General features: G+C 46.2%; 1 protein-coding gene across 13 annotated transcripts in view; it reads right to left on the bottom strand.

The window, feature by feature from the left end:
* TJAP1 (tight junction associated protein 1) overlaps nt 1-14,894 on the bottom strand; it is a 55,119-nt gene extending 40,225 nt beyond the window's left edge. For 3 of the 13 annotated variants that reach the window (XM_043511554.1, XM_043511553.1, XM_043511557.1), the window contains exons 1-2: nt 13,646-14,889; nt 13,434-13,522 (exon numbers count right to left, since the gene is read on the bottom strand). The gene's annotated coding sequence lies outside the window, so the exon portion shown is untranslated. Of the gene's footprint in view, nt 1-8,124; nt 8,307-13,433; nt 13,523-13,645 lie in introns of those variants that run through there. The other 10 variants (XM_043511555.1, XM_043511559.1, XM_043511556.1 and 7 more) reach the window with 7 other exon arrangements.
* Nucleotides 14,895-16,011: the final 1,117 nt, after the last annotated feature.

Genomic DNA, 16,011 nt, shown 5'->3' with positions numbered 1-16,011 from the left:
GGTGGCTATTCCCCAAACTGAGCCCCCACACACCATGGAGGGACTAAGGGCCTGATTTACTAAAGGTATTTAGGCACATAAAGGTGCAGATAGGCAACTCATGGGATTTAGGTAGTAGTACCTAAACAGGTTAGACACCTAACTCCAAGGGGATTTAGGCACCTTGACAGGTTAGGCACTTTTGTAAACCCCACTAGGCACCTAATACTTTGTAAATCTGGCCCTGAGAAGGCACAGGGAACAGAAGGAAGCGTTTCCCCAACTCTAACCATGTGCGCCACACATATCCAGCTCAGCCTCAGTGGAGAGGAAGGAAGCCCCTTTCTACCCAGACAATTTCCCAAGGGCCATCCCCACACAACCCACCCCCATGTTCCCCCAAGTCTCAACAATGCAGTGTGCATTGGCTGCAGCTCTCCCAGCATTCAGATCTTCCTGCTTCCAGTAATAGGTGGTGTGTCTGCAGCTTCCTCTCTCCCTCCCACACCCCACACATATACTTTGTATGTTTAACACTGTCTCCTGGTACAACCGTCATCCTGCCACTGGTGGGCGGGTAAGTGGGGGAAAGGGGCCCTTTATAATTGTAGTGTTGCAATCTGCCAGCCTGGCCAGGCAGCCTGTTCCCGCCTGCACTGTATTAAATACCTTATAACTGATTACACCCCCATGGGGCATGATTAGCAGTCTCCAGAGAACAAAGTCTACTTTCAGAAGAATAAGAACAGACACGTACTGCTAACTTACTACACAGCTGGGCAGGGGAGCAAACAGTGTGAGCTTAATTTTACTGATTCCCCTATTACTCCTCTCCCTCCCTCCACTCCCTCCCTCAGAGAGCTACAAACACTAGCCAGTGGCTTACTCTCTTCAGAGTTATACTGGAAGATTCAGGATATACAGTCCCACACAAGCAACCTGCTGCCTGTGGAACAGAGTCCTAACTCTAGGGACAAATAGCCTCAAGGCAAGTTTTTTTGGGTGTGCTAAGGTTAAACTTGTAGCTCCACTCTGGGTGACAGAAGGTAAATCCTTTGCACTGATTTCCAGGGTGGGGGAGGGGTCAATTCCACCAACAGCAGCAGGAGAACCAAGAGAACTACAAATATGATCGTACAACCACACCCCTCTCTAGCCACATTATGTACCTGGGGGGTTCTGTATAAAGAAGAGTAAAGAATCTGATTTACTTTGGGTTAACAACCATCCAGACCCAGACTTTAAAATTCTGTGGCTTAGGGTCACTCTCCCACAGAGAAGGATTTTAGGGATCCCAAAAGATGGTAACACCTACCTACCTCTTATATAGCACTTTTCATCTATAGAGCTAAATGCACTTTACAAAGGAGATCAGTATCACTACCTCATTTTTACACATGGGGAAACTAAAGTGGAAGAAGGCGAAATGCCTTGTCCAAGGTCAGCCAGCAGGTCAGTGGCAGAGCCAGGAACAGAGCGCAGGTGACCTGAGTCCCAATCCAGTTCTCTATCCACTAGACCACACTGTTTCCCCTGTTCTTGGGTGGCCATAACATAAAACAGCCCCCAATGCATTTGACACTAATTGACCTCAGACTCAGCAGAGGTGCCAAAGGTTAAGATGACACTTGAGACTGAATACCTTCACCTAAAAAAAGCTAGTGAAATGTAGGGGAACCTTCAGTACTCTGGCAAGGACATGAAGAGCCATGCCCCTCTGCATTCCCAAAACCAATGCATCAGTGCAAACCTAGGGAAGCAAAGATAGCATGAAGCTGTTCAGCCCTTTTTCTAGACCCCAATGCATCTAGGTGTTGCAGTATCTCACACTGCTCATCTGCAGGCCCCAGGCCTGGCCAGGTCAGTTAGGAAAAGTCAATGAATGACAGCTGAGTTTAAAAAAAACTAATTGAGGGGAAAACATTCCTACTCCAGAGAGAAGCATCTGTACAGTGGCTCAATGAAACAGACTGAGAGGCTGTCTGTAAAGCAATGGAATTAGAAAAACTATTTGCTTACTAGCTTCCAGAACCCATCTGTCTTGCCCTTGTCCATGACCCTGGCTTTGCCTGACGTGTGCAATGACAGAGTGGTGTAGTTTGGAAGCACTGGTACACGGTTATGTTTGAAGGATGCAAGAATCTTGCTGAAAAACATTCCACATGGATTCTCAAGCCAAACAACCTACAGAAGGATTTGCTCAAGGAGACACTAATCCAGCTACAACTAACATACTAATATCTGTGACATGTGCAGAGTATGTCTGAACATAATGGCTGGTCCCATTTAGACTGTAAGGTCTGAGTATTCTGTGTATTATGGTAACACCTAGAGACACCAATTAACATCACAGCTTCGTTGTGCTAGATGCTGTACCAATAGCGTGGAAACACATTCAGCATTATGAAACGTCTCACTTTTAGAGACTGAAGGGGGAATTCACCATAAATAGTCCCTCTCCTACATACTAGTCACTAGAAACATACATAGGTGATTCACTACCACTCTTTCAATGCTCAAGACAGAATGAAAGAAATAAACCCCAATTCTATTTAGGTTCTTATGGTGTATCTATCACTGAGGCATCTTTAGCATTATAGTACAACTCTTTCTGAAACCTGCAAGGTAGTTGTGAAACCCTGGGTGTCATCATACAACTTCCAGTTCTGACGACTTTTTTGGAATGCATCCGATGAAGTGAGCTGTAGCTTACAAAAGCTTATGCTCAAATGAATGTGTTAGTCTCTAAGGTGCCACAAGTACTCCTTTTCTTTTTGCAAATACAGACTAACACGGCTGCTACTCTGAAAGCTGACTTTCAGCAATCCCAGATTTCAGAGTAGCAGCCGTGTTAGTCTGTATTCGCAAAAAGAAAAGGAGTACCCGTGGCACCTTAGAAAATTTGTTAGTCTCTAAGGTGCCACGGGTACTCCTTTTCTTTTAGCAATCCCAGAGAAACTGTACCACAGCCAGGCTTCAAAAATAAGCCCCTGAGAGTAGCCTTTATATTCTCTCAGCTCCTCTGTGGCAGGAATGGCTGATCCGCATTCTGCCTAATAACCCAACTGATTGCCTACATTTAGCAGCTAATCTCCCCACTATGCAGAGCAGCCATCAATCAGGTATTCCACCTTAGCTGATGAGTAGCAAGCACATAGCTACCCTGACAGCCTGAAACACCACCACTTCCCTTTCCCTGCCCTTCTGCCTATCCTGAACCAACAGCAGAGTGGATTGATTTAAATCACCAAGTGGAAAGGTTTGAATTGAATCCATTTTAAACCAACTTTTCCATTTGTACCTCAGTTATTTTCTAAAGAAAGGTGCATGCTCATTGACATAACCGTTAAAACACACTGATTTACAACTAAATAGAGCCTTCACACAAGATTTGGTACATCTTTTTGTTATCTTGGAGGGTACACTATAACTATATACATATATTTAAGCAATTATATAGCTTCATGTTTTCAGGTTCTTATTAATTGTACATTTTTAGTATAATAGAAAATGGTGAATATGTTGCTTATTTACCAGATAATTAACTTTTAGCTCATAACTGGAATTTAATTAATTCCACAAAACAGCATATAAAATTTATTTTTATTAAACAAAACAGCCTTAAAGTTTTGGATACATAAACTTCCAATCAAAACATGATTCACATTTACAACTAAATGATTTATTAAACAGAAAGATTAACTGTAGTAACTGAATTAAACTAATTATTTCAGGTCAGCTTTTGGAAAACTTTCAAATATGCCCAAGTGAATGTGGCTGGAGCTTATTTTCCTAAGTTTCTTGAAAATGAGAGTCTCCTAAGTTATTTAGATTGTCTTTCAACTTTTAAAACTAGTAGATCTCATCTCCTCCCTCCTTTCTATTCACAGACTGGAAGAGAAAGTCAAATTTTCCTGCTTTTTCAACTCCCAGTTGATTTCTCAACTTTGAATGATCTAGTGCAAGTAAAAAAAATATTCTTTCTGGGCCTGCAGAAAAGGCTACTGCTGTCAATAGCTGATTTAGCACTTCAACAAACTCTGGTTGGTTGGTTGGTTGGTTAGTTGGTTGCAGATGCTTAGCTAGTGACTTCCACCAGTTCTGTGTTATTACTTTCTTTAAATTGAAAACTGAGCCAGTCAAAGCAAAGGTAGGGAGCAGCTGTAAAAATAGGAATATACATAAGCACTGACTCTGTGGGTGCTCTGGGACTGTAGCACCCACCAGCAGCCCCCCCCATCAGCTCCCCGCAGCCAGCAGGCCCCGCTAATCAGTGCCTCTCCCTCCTTCCCACCTCCCGCTGTTTCACAGCATGCAGGAGGCTTTGGGAGAGAGGGGGAGGAGCTAGGGCATAGCGCATTGGGGAACAGGGCAGAATGGAGCAGGAAGGGGTGCAGTGGGAGTGGGGCCTGTGGCAGAGCCAGAGGTCGAGCACCCCCTGGCACATTAGAAAGTTAGCGCCTATGAGAGTATAAGACCACCCATCTGGGCTCAGTGGATGATCCTGATGAGATATAGGATGGTGTCTCCTGAAGTCAGAGGCCAGGTTCCAAAGGCTGTGATGACTTTGCTAGTCTCTTGCATCCAGTAGCACAACTCCTGGGACCCACACAGGATCAAGTTCTTAATACAGTACATGACCTATTGTGCCATACTTATAAAGCTTAACCACAAAAGTTACTTTTCCCCCAACTGTTTCTTTATATAGAAAAAACAGCTTTTAACTCAAAGTTTTTGATAGAGGATCATAGATTTTTTTGATTTAAATATTTTAAGAGATTAGAAGTACTTTAGGCCTTAACTTATTTTGTATTAAATTCAGATTTCATTTTAAACAGGTTTATCTTTTTTTAATTATTTAAATAATAAAATGAAAAAAAATCTGATTTAAATAAAACATCTGATTTGATTTTTTTTAAATGCTGATTTTTATCCACCCTGGCTAACAGGTTTCCCATTGAAGAGAAGCACTCCTGCACTCCAGTCTCTCCACTACCAGCATTCACCACCAGGGCAGCAGACCCTAATTTAGCCCAGCATGAGCCCTCTGCAAACTGCTAATCCCCATGCACAGCTGTTTCTCAAATGCACTGGCATGAGCAAACCATAAACGATTTATGGCGCGTGGCAGGAAGATTCCTGGCTCCCTGCATGGGCGGGGTTTTGGTAGAAGATCATGCTTGGGCTAATGTTTATATTGCAAGTTGTCAGTCTAGCAATAAATCATCTTCTGTACTACATGGTAATAGAGCTCTCCCCACCCAGCTGACACCCTGACTACAGTGAATCCGATTAGAGCCACTTCAGACACACCTGGGAGGCTTTTTTTTTAAAAAAAAAAAACAGAAGCATTAACAAGTCAGGGAAAAATTGATACATTTATAAACAATCTATAAAGATTCCCTAGTCCTGCAGGCTGGGTTTACTTTCAGGAATCAACCCTGCCTGGCGCAAACGACTTCCTCAAATTACATTCCCAACCTGCTGCAAGTGATCAGACCTAGTAATACATAAACATTTCTTGCTACTACAGTACTTTACTAGTAATGAAGAGTTACGGTCAAGGAGATCCTTCTGAGCAAAGCTAGTTTTCAGGAACTTACATAGCTGAACAGAGGACCCCTGGAAAGTTGAGTTATGAATGTGGGGGCATAAAATACGTTTTTCATATATTAGTCACGCAGACACTTCCTGCTTAGAAAGCTCAAACAGTTTAAAGGGACACTGCCAATTTGAAAAAAAAAAATCACACTTTGGAGCTGTTTTGAGCAACAGTATTAGAGATTAAAAATATTTTTAAAAAATAGGACAATGAGATTTAAAACCACAAACCAGCAGGGAGAATCTGGGGCAGCTGAAGCAGCTGCAACTACTTTTAGCCCATTTCATATCAACAGATTTCAGGTTGACAGCATCCCTTTCATTTTTTAAAGCTTCCCACTTGGCAGGGACAGAGTCCTTACTAAGGAACAGCAGGAGTGTTTCAAATTATTCCTGTTTTAGGAGTATTTGAAAATTGTACTGAGCACGTGCAGCAACGCATGCTCAAGCGGCAGATATGACCAGGAACCATGGAGCACCTACCAAGAACTGCACATGCTAAAACAATAAAAAAAAAATGGTTGTCATAACTACTGGCCCAGTGCATGGAGGAGAGGAGGAAGCAGTAGACCAGATATACCTTGATTTTAGTGAGGGTTTTTGACACAGTCCCAACATGACATTCTCATAAGCAAACTAGAAAAATGTGGTCTAGAGGAAAGTACTATAAAGTGGGTGCTTGACCCCCATACTCACAGTAATCATCAAAGATTCACTAGCAAACTGAGGGGAGGAATGCATCACCTGGGGTCCTGCGGGGTTTGTCCTGGATCTGGTGCTATTCAATATTTTCATTAATGACTGGGATAATGCAATATAGAATATGCTTAAAAAAATCTGCAGATGACACCAAGCTAAGAGGGCTGCAAAATCTTGAGAAGACAGGATTAGACTTCAAACAACCTTGACAAATTGGAGAGTTGGTCTGAAATCAACAAGCTGAAATTCAATAAAGATAAGTGAAAAGAACTATACTTAGGAAGGAAAAAATCAAATGCACAAATACTAAATTGGGAATAACTGGCTAGGCAGTAGACTGCTGAGTTATATTGGATCACAAATTAAATATGAGCCAGCAATGTGATGCAGTTGTGAAAAAGGCTAATATTCTGGGGGGCATATAGGACAGGTGCATATAAGATAATAGGAGTGATGTATATAAGACATGAGAGGTAACTGTCCAACTCTGCTTGGCACTAGTGTCAACTGGAGTACTGACCTGTTCTGGGCATCTCACTTTAAGAAAATGTGGACAAATTGGAGAGAGTCCAGAGGAGAGCTATAGAAACAAGAAAAGGTTTAGAAAACCTGACCTATGAGGAAAGATTAACAAAACCATGCATGTTTAGTCTTCAGAAAAGATGCGGGGGGGGGGGGGCCCTTGAGAATATCTTCAAATATGTTAAGGGCTGTTATAAAGAAGACAGTGACCAATTGTTCTTCATGTCCATGAAGGTAGGACAAGTAGTAACGGGCTTATTCTGAAACAAGGGAGTTTTGGGTTAGATATTAGGAAATACGTTCAAACTATACGGATAGATAAGCACTGTAATTAGGCTTCCAAGGGAAGTTGTAGAATCTCTATCATAGTCTAACCTGTCCTTAAAAGCCTCCATACACCGGTCAGGGATGGTCTAAGTATACTTTGACCTGCCTCAGCGCAGGGCGTTGGACTTGATGACCTCTCGAGGTCCTTTCCAGCCCTACACTTCTATGATTCTAGTCTAATTAACTTGGAAAAACATTTGATCTTCACTAGAAACAAATGCCACAGAGTCAAGTTTGCCTAAGGTTTTATAAAAGTCCAGGTACAATGCCCCAGCAGACATAAGCAATTCCCCTTCTCTTCTTTTGACTTTAAAGAAAAGTCAGTAAGTTACATTAATGCCACATTAGGGCTGAGATTTTACATGTACAACAGTTGGAAATTTCATAATTGTGGTTTCTGCAGCACTGTCAGTCAACCTCATTCATAGATAAATTATAACAAGACAGAACCTGGCCCAAGACACTGTTGCTGTGCGAACCACAGCTCTAACTATAAGCATAGTTAAACACTGGAATGCTGACCCTTGAGCAATTGAAATTGTTACATCAATGGATAGCACTGAGCTGCCTCCTCCATCAGCACAAACCAAGGTCCATACTGTCAGTGAAGTGAAGCAGCCACAGATCAGACCCTAGTGCAGGAACCCATGGCAGTCAGTCTGAGCCCTGCAGGAAGTCCTACTATCTGACTCTGCATCATTTCACTTCTCAACATTATTCCCTCAGGCAATTGCTCAGAACTAGCTGGGGAAATCACTAGCTGCTTGTTCACTGAACACGGTTACACACAAATGGCTAAATTCTGCCCTAGGATGCATGCATAGTACCCAGTGAAAACCATGGGAGTTGTGTGCACAGATCTTGGGGCTAGAATCCATCCCCAGTTCTGGAAATCCTCCCATTTTTCCATGGCCTTTGTAACAGTTCCTGCCACACTCAGACATACACTGCTACCAAATGCTCTCTTACACACACTTCCCCACCACAGCCACTTACCAGGACCTCTTGCCTTATCAGCCCATCCCTCCTGCCTGATTCAGTCAGCAAGACCACATGAACAAGCAGCACACAACCACCTCTAGGTCCTCAGCACAGATGGAGGTAGATAATGGGATAATGGAAACGCCTTGCAGAACAAGAAGGCTTTAGCTGGCATAAAAGTATACCAGATTTCACTAGAATGTCCTTAGAAGAATTCCATCCCCCAGCCTGCAAGGCTTCCAGCACTTCTCAGACTAAAGTCCACTGTAAACTTGTAACGTGGAGGGGCCAAACTCCACACATTCCTTTTCCTTCTAGCAGCAGCTGAAAGAAGCACAGAGTGATGATGTCCCCTAACCACCAAGAGTAAGGAGGCCATACCCACAGGTCTAGGGAGGACCCATTCATGGATAAGAGAAAGTCAGCTGCTAGAGGCTGCACTAAATCCCCAAGATTCCCCCCCAAGACCTTCTAAAACCCTCAAATGTTAGGACCACAAAGAGTGACCTTTAAGGGTCACGATCACAAAGAGGAAGATTTAACAGGCAATGTGACAGGGCAAAGATATACCGTACCTCTGAGGAACTGCCAGGCTGGATCAGACACGGGGTCCATTTGATTCAGGACATTGCCTCTGATACTGCCAAGTACTAGATGCTTCAGAAGAAGATGCAAGAAAATCATAGTGGGCAGTTATGGAATACCTTCTCCCTCCTCCTCGTAAACCTCAGCCATTAGAGTTGGTTTATGTGCTGAAGCACAAGGGTAATAATCCCATTTAAAATACATATATTATAACAAAAGTAAATCTCTGGACCTTCTCATTCATTTAAACATCAGATCCATTCTGAATCCTGGTAAACTCTTAGCCCTAATGCTATTATGTGGTAGTAAGTTTCACAGAATAACTATGCATTGTGTGAAAGTATTTTTTAAACCAGTATGAAATTTGTTGCTCATCAGCTTCCTTGAATTTCATTCCATTTAACTGAAAAATACAGACAGGCACTTCTCATATGGAGCCTTCCAGGACTCAACACCTAGCACTGGACAGGGCCAGGAATACAATGCTGATGCAAGTAATGTGAATAAAGCATTCCAAGTAACTCTTCATTCCCATCCTGGCATTATGGGACTCACACCCCCCTGGGGCTATGCCTTCATAGCAGTTTGGAAAGCCTTAGCGATCCACTAAGCATAACTTCCAATAGGACACTCCAGAGTGTATCATGTCATTACAGACACAAGATAGACTGTGAGCTGCTGCTTCTGGGGCATCCCTGTCTGAGCACATTAGCAATAAGAAAATACATTGACATGCTGACAAACAAGAGAATAGTTTTCAAGTCTAAACGTGAGGAAAGGGTAGAAAGGAGAGGAGGAAATTTGAGTCATGTGTAAAGACACAGCCATACAAAAGAGCATGTGAACAGTGGAAACAAATGTACAGATCACAGACGCTAGGAGCTTTCTTAGAATGCCCTCCTCCTTTAAATAGAACAGGGGTGTAACTTAGGCCATTTTACAGCAATTTCATAACTCCACAGAGCATGCAGGATAGTGGACCACACAAGTTCCTCCTTCATTCTGAGGATCAGGCAAGTCACATCTTAGTTAAATTTATTTATTTGTAGGTATTTCTATGGTATTCATCTCCAAAGCATCCAAGCACCACATGAGCTCTAATGGAGGTGCTCAATTCCCTCAATTCCACCTCACTGGGGAATAGTATTAGCCCTATATGTAGCTGAGGAAAGGAGGCAAATGGAGGCAGTGTCTCTCAAGTTCACACGATAAATCTGTGCAAAGCCAAAAACAGAACATAGTTCTTGTGGTCAGGGCACTGGCCTGGGACACAGGAGATCATCCATCCTCTCAATCCAGTCTGTAAAGATACTTCACTTGAGAAAAGTAACATTCCTCCAATGCAATTACAGATCTGTCTTGGATAAAACAGCAGACTTGATGCAGAGGTACTGGCTCAGGGAAAGAGGACAGATTTCACCTTTGTGGCACTGGCCAAGTTGGCAGAAATCTACATTCACAGCTCTTTGTTGGTCCCTGGATGATATCAGTTTGGGAGGGGGTTCAGTTCACTCCCATCCTTAGTGAAGAGGTATCCACAACATATTTGGCACTAACTGAAGCCTAGTAAATAGTCTGAATAGAGGCCAAGAATCAAAAGCATGACCATGACAGACCCAACTGTCCTATTCAGGCATCTTAATTTGTATCTGAAGGGCAGAATCCACAAAACCTTCAAGTGTGGAGATCGCGGCTGGGAGTCATTAACATTAACATATCTGCCCCCTCGTGACAATTCCAGCCTCAGTCCTGCCAACAAGAATACAAGATAAGTCCCCCTTCTTGTGGCGGGCATCCTCCCTTTGCTCCACCCCGACTCCATCTAACAGTGGACTGTGCCTGTGGGTCTCCTGCATACAGTACAGCAGAAGCAGCAATGGCAGAGGGAACTGGACCAGTATTTGGCAATTCTCATCACACACACTACTGACAGCAATAGCCCTCTGCTGCTGAGGAAGCAATATGTGGATTGGCTCTGACCTTGCACTACAGAATTGTCACATGTAGGAATGTTTAAAGTGTGGAAACAAATGGAGTCCCCACAACAACTTTAAATGTCCTTTCCCTAAAAATGAGTAAGGCATATTATCAGGATGGGAAGCCCACCTGCTGCTACCCAGGCTGCATCTCCTGATACACAATGCCAATCTCCAGGGCTCTCAGGCACCAAGTTTACTTTGAATGGAGGAGACTTTGGCCAAGCTTGTGAAGGCCTTACTCAACTCAACATTTCTGTCTGTCTATCTGTAATGCAATAACTTTTGAACTCTGAATCTGATCACCTCCAGCATTTCAAGGAATGTTCTAGGTATCAATGGCCAGAACCCTATTGATTCTGGAGAAAATCAGAAAACCAAAGGGAGGAAATGGGGGACACACGAAGCCCCGGCCATCTGACTAGCACAACCACAGCTTCAAGCACATCTGCAACTATCTACAGATCAAACTACTGATTGATGGCACGCATTAAGGCAACAACAATACCCCTATTTCATATCTGCCTACCCTCCCAATAGAGTGTAACATGTTAACACTCTAAATGACATCTTACAGACGGAAAGAAGAATAATGGTGTGGGGGAAAGGGAAATGGGAGTGTCCACAGAGCTCCTGGTTTGGGGAGGAAATTGGGGTCCCTCATATGGGGGAAGGAGAAATGGGGCACATAGAACACAAGGCAGGGAGAGACTGGTGGACCCCAATATGGGGAGAGGGGAACAGGAACACAGAGCCCCTAGCACAGGGGGCACATGAGAATGGGGAGCACATAGAACCATTGGCATGAGGGGATATTGGGAGATATTGGCACATGACACAGGAGGAAATGGAGGGGAACACAAAACCCCTGCTGTGGTGGTAACGAGAAAACGTGGGACATTAACAGGCCAAAGCATGAAGAAGGAGTTAGGGGGCTTTGCAGGGAGTCCCCGAAATAGAGGGGACAGGAAGGCACACAAGGAGTTGTGGGGGCAAAAAGAGGGATGTAAGAAGCCCCCAGTGTGTGTAATAATCTCATCTTGCACAAATTATGAAGCACGTGACCTGCTAGTTAGGGCCACTGGGTAAAGCACAATCATGGTTTTAGTCGATCCCATTTATTCTGCCATTACTGAGCTGATTGTCTTTGCTCTACCCTTAAAAGCATCCATAAGGCAAGGAAGGCCAACTGCCACAATCCTATATTACATGGAACTTCAGATACCACACACTCTCCAGAGGATACCCACCACCATGCCGAAGTGTGGTGCATCAGTTACCCACCCTGAATACAAGGGGCAGATCCTCGATGAGAAGCACACCCTTCCCAAACTCCGGGGCCCTTTTACACTCTGTGCCACCCAGCTGCCATTTAGGAAGACAGGAAAAAGATAAGAATTCAGGGTTTGAAATCTGCAAAACAAGCAACTAGCAAAGAGCCACAACTACTCTATACAGTATGTAGAAGACTGCAATGCATCTTTGATACAGAGGCAACAGATCCCAGAAGTAACATCCCCTCTTGATCACCAAGTGGCTCGGTGATATTAAAGATGAAGGTAGCCACAGGCTGCATTGTGGAACTCTATAGGCCACATTTAGCAACCCCGAGTGTGTTCCCTGTATATTATATGAGCCACATGGCTGCCTATAAGGAGAGCTAAGAGCAGAGAAAGGACTCCTGATGCTGCAGGCTACATCAGTGAGATTAAATGCTGACCTTACACTCTGAATCTGATATGCACAGAACACCGTTTAGGTACAGGTACCCAATACTTTCTGTACAGATTCAGTGACAGGTAGAAACAGAAAGGAAGTTTTACACTGAAAGTGACTCAAGGGGAAAAGGAGTGAGGAAGGGCAGCACAAGTCAAAAAAGACATAAAATGGAACATCCCATCCTCTCAACTTGATCTCCATACATTCCTTACCCCACTGCAGGCAAGCTCAGACATGCACTTGCCTTGGCATTAGGGAATTACCTGAAACATAGATGCAAAGGATAATTTACTAGAAGGAATTACCTAGCAGATTAGGGAATTACTAAAATTACCTAATTTGAGACATCACAGTTCTCACAAGAGGCCATGTCTGCACTACGGGTGCTATGGTAACACAGCTTCAGCTATGCCACTGCAGAGCCGTAGTGTAGACAATCCTGCACTGACAGAAGAAGTTTTTCCATCAACCTAGCTGCATCTACACTGCGGGTTTGGGCAGCTCAGCTACAGGTCTCAGGGGTGTGAATTGCTAGGTCAATCCACATTTTAAGATCAGACCAGGCATCAAAGAGATCCTGAGGATTTGTCTGTGCAGCTCCAGCGGGGTAGACTTTTTTTAATTAGGCTGGGATAGCTCCAGTCCACATTGACTCATTTCAGGAGCTATATCCACAGCTACTTCAGCACTGAAAAAGGGGCTTTAAAGTGCTCATTTCATGGGGCACAAAGACCACAGCTACTGCCCTGGTTCGAGTTAAGCCAGTCTGCCTAGTGGCTGATCTCGAATTCTACCCAGAAACTCCCAATCTCTCTTATTAGCACCCTGCAGTTACCATTTCTCCATCTGCCATCTCACCTTGGGCCCGCTTTACATAACATGGACCTAATATGACAAGGAGGATGCCCTAGCATGGAGGACCTACCAATGGACCATTTGCTAGGTATGTGACTCACACATTTGCACTCTGGGATTTCAGGAATTCAAATATTGAAAAGTAGAGTGTGCTCCGATGTAGCATCACCTCATTCCTGGCTTCCTTACCTTCTCTCTGCTGTTTGTAGCCATGGGATTCACTTCCTCCTCCTGTGCAGACCCTTTACATCAGTTCTGTCTCTGGACTGATTCTGATTCTGCAAAATACAGATCTGCAGCTTTGAGAAGCCCTGTCAGGCAAGAAGCAGTCTCATTTTGCAGGGCTGTCTTTTCAGTGGACTCATTCCCAGCTCAGAGAAACACTCAGCTCATTCACTCACACTTTTGCCTAATTAATGCAATTTCAGTTGGAAATATTTTTTTTTCCTCTTCCGTTTACAAATCCCGGTGCCACTGCTCAACCTTTCACTTCTTTCCTACTCAATTGTCTCCCACTCACGCTCTAGACCAGATCCAGATGTGGTTCAGTATCATCTGCTCAGCTCTGTTGTTCTCTAAACTTTCCTTGTTCTTGGGATCTGTTCAGATTCACTAACTTCCTTGCAGAAAGTCTCTTGGATGCTGCCTGTTACCAGGGAGGGTCTCTTGGTTGGTAAACGATCCTCTCTCCTCCGCAACCTGCTTTGCCACAGAAACCGTGTCGTTCCCTCTCCCCTATTCTTGACTTCTTCAACACAGATAACACAAACTGTCTCAAATTTGCTTCACTTCATTTCCCATTCCAAAGCCCTCTTGTTGTGGCTATCACTGCCTCTCCCCAAAACACACATAGCTCCCCATGTTTCACTCCGTAAGGATCTGGTTCTGTTCAAACTTAGTTTAGACCTCTCTGGCCCACAAGCAGACCCAGTTCAGTTCTGGGATCAGTCTTCCTCGATTTCCAGACTCAACTGGGTTTAAAATGGGTTTAAAGTTCCACTCTCTTCCCCTCCAGGGCTCAGTTCCTGACCCATCCACCTCTGTCCCCAATTCAGTTCTGGCCTGTCCTAGCCCCTGCAGCCCAGGGGTGATTGTCTGTAGTTTTCCTCCCTGGGCTTGCGTCTCCCAGTTCGGTTCTGACCGGGTTGGGCCCAGCTCCCTCAACACCAATGTGACTTTACAGCTAGTTCTGCCCGTTTCCCTCCCCTTTAGCCCGAGGGCGACAAGCTGGGGGCAGAGCCGAACTCCTCCCTTTCTCGCGGGTCCCGGTTCGGTTCTGACCCGGAAGGGGCGCTCTTTGCGCTGGCGGAGCTCTGACCTGGCCAGGCTGGGCCCTATCCCAGACCGGCTCTGACCCAACTAGGACCTGGGCGCTCGGAGCCAGGTTCGGGGCCGGCCCGGTTGGGCCCCCTTCCCGCCCCGGACTCGGTTCTGACCTGGCTGGGCTCCCTCAACCCCCCAGGGTCCCGGGTTGGCGCGGAACCAGTTAGGCTCCGCTCCTCCCGGACTCCCGGGGACTTTACAGCCGGTTCTGACCCGGTTCGGTTCTGTCTCGGGCCCGCCCCAAACTTTGCCCCCCGCTCGGCCCGGCCCCCCGCGCTCCGCTTAGGCCACCATTTTGCCGCGGGGTACGCCGGGTAATCCGGCGGAATCCCCACGCAGCGGCGTGGGTGCGTCATGGAGGGGGGAGGGGTCACGCACGGCGGAGGGAGAGAGGCGCGGGGTAGATCACCATGGTAACGGGGGGAGGGGGCAGAGCCTGCGCGCTCCTCGTAGGGCAGGGCCCTGGCTGAGACTCGCGGCGGCGGCGGGCTCGTTGTGTAGACGCTCCCTGAAGCGCAGCTCTGCGCCGGTGGCGGCAGCGTCCGCTGCCCACGGGCTGGTTACACCGGAGTCACCGCGTAACGGGGTGCTGCTGGGGCCGGTGCATGCCCCCGTGTAGACAAGCCCTGGCAGGCAGCCGCTCGCCGAGCTGGGCTGTCCCGTCCCGCGCTCCCAAGCATCTTCCAGGTGTCAGGGCCTCCCTTGGTCACGCACACGTCAGGGACCCGGCCGCGGGGAGCGGCGGGGAGAGGAGGTGCTCACGGGCGAGGGGTAGCTGGTCCTGGGCCAGCTTCTGCGGCTGGGCGAGCCCAGGGCCGGCCCACCGCAATTTGGCACCTGAGGCGGGGAGCTCACACGACGACCCTCACCCCCGCCCCAGCCTGGCACCTGAGGCGGCCGCCTCAGTTTCCCTCATGGTAAGGCCAGCCCTGGAGAGAGCCCCGCTCTGTAACCCCCTTTTAGTCCTGTGACTGCGGGGGGGCCACTCTGCCTTGAATGGCCCCTTACAACATGTGCTAACTGCTTAGTCTCTAAGGTGCCACAAGTACTCCTTTTCTTTTTTGCGAATACAGACTAACACGGCTGCTACTCTGAAACCTGCTTAGGCTAAACTGTCTGTTCCACCTTCCAGTTCCCTGTGACGCTGGGAGGCTCGTCTCACTCCCCACCAGAAGCTGGTCCACTAAAAGCTCTTACCACCTTGTCTCTCTAACATCCTGGGACCTACACGGCATCCAGGACACTGGGGAGGGGCCAGGCTGCTCCCCCTCCTCTAATTGGCTTCCCCACCCTGGATGAGGGGCAATTCCCAGCGTGTATTTGCTCAGAGTCCCTCCCCAGACTTCCACCCCCACCTCCACTGCCCTGTGACTACCTTAACCCTGCCCTGGAGGCCCTGCTTCCTCGTGGGGGAGGGGAATTCAGCATCACCTACAGCATATAC

Source organism: Dermochelys coriacea, chromosome 3 (genome assembly GCF_009764565.3).
Source record: "Dermochelys coriacea isolate rDerCor1 chromosome 3, rDerCor1.pri.v4, whole genome shotgun sequence".
In the NCBI taxonomy this organism is placed as follows: Eukaryota; Metazoa; Chordata; order Testudines; family Dermochelyidae; genus Dermochelys; species Dermochelys coriacea.
Note: the sequence above shows the minus strand (reverse complement) of the source record. Positions and strands in the feature narration are given on the sequence as shown.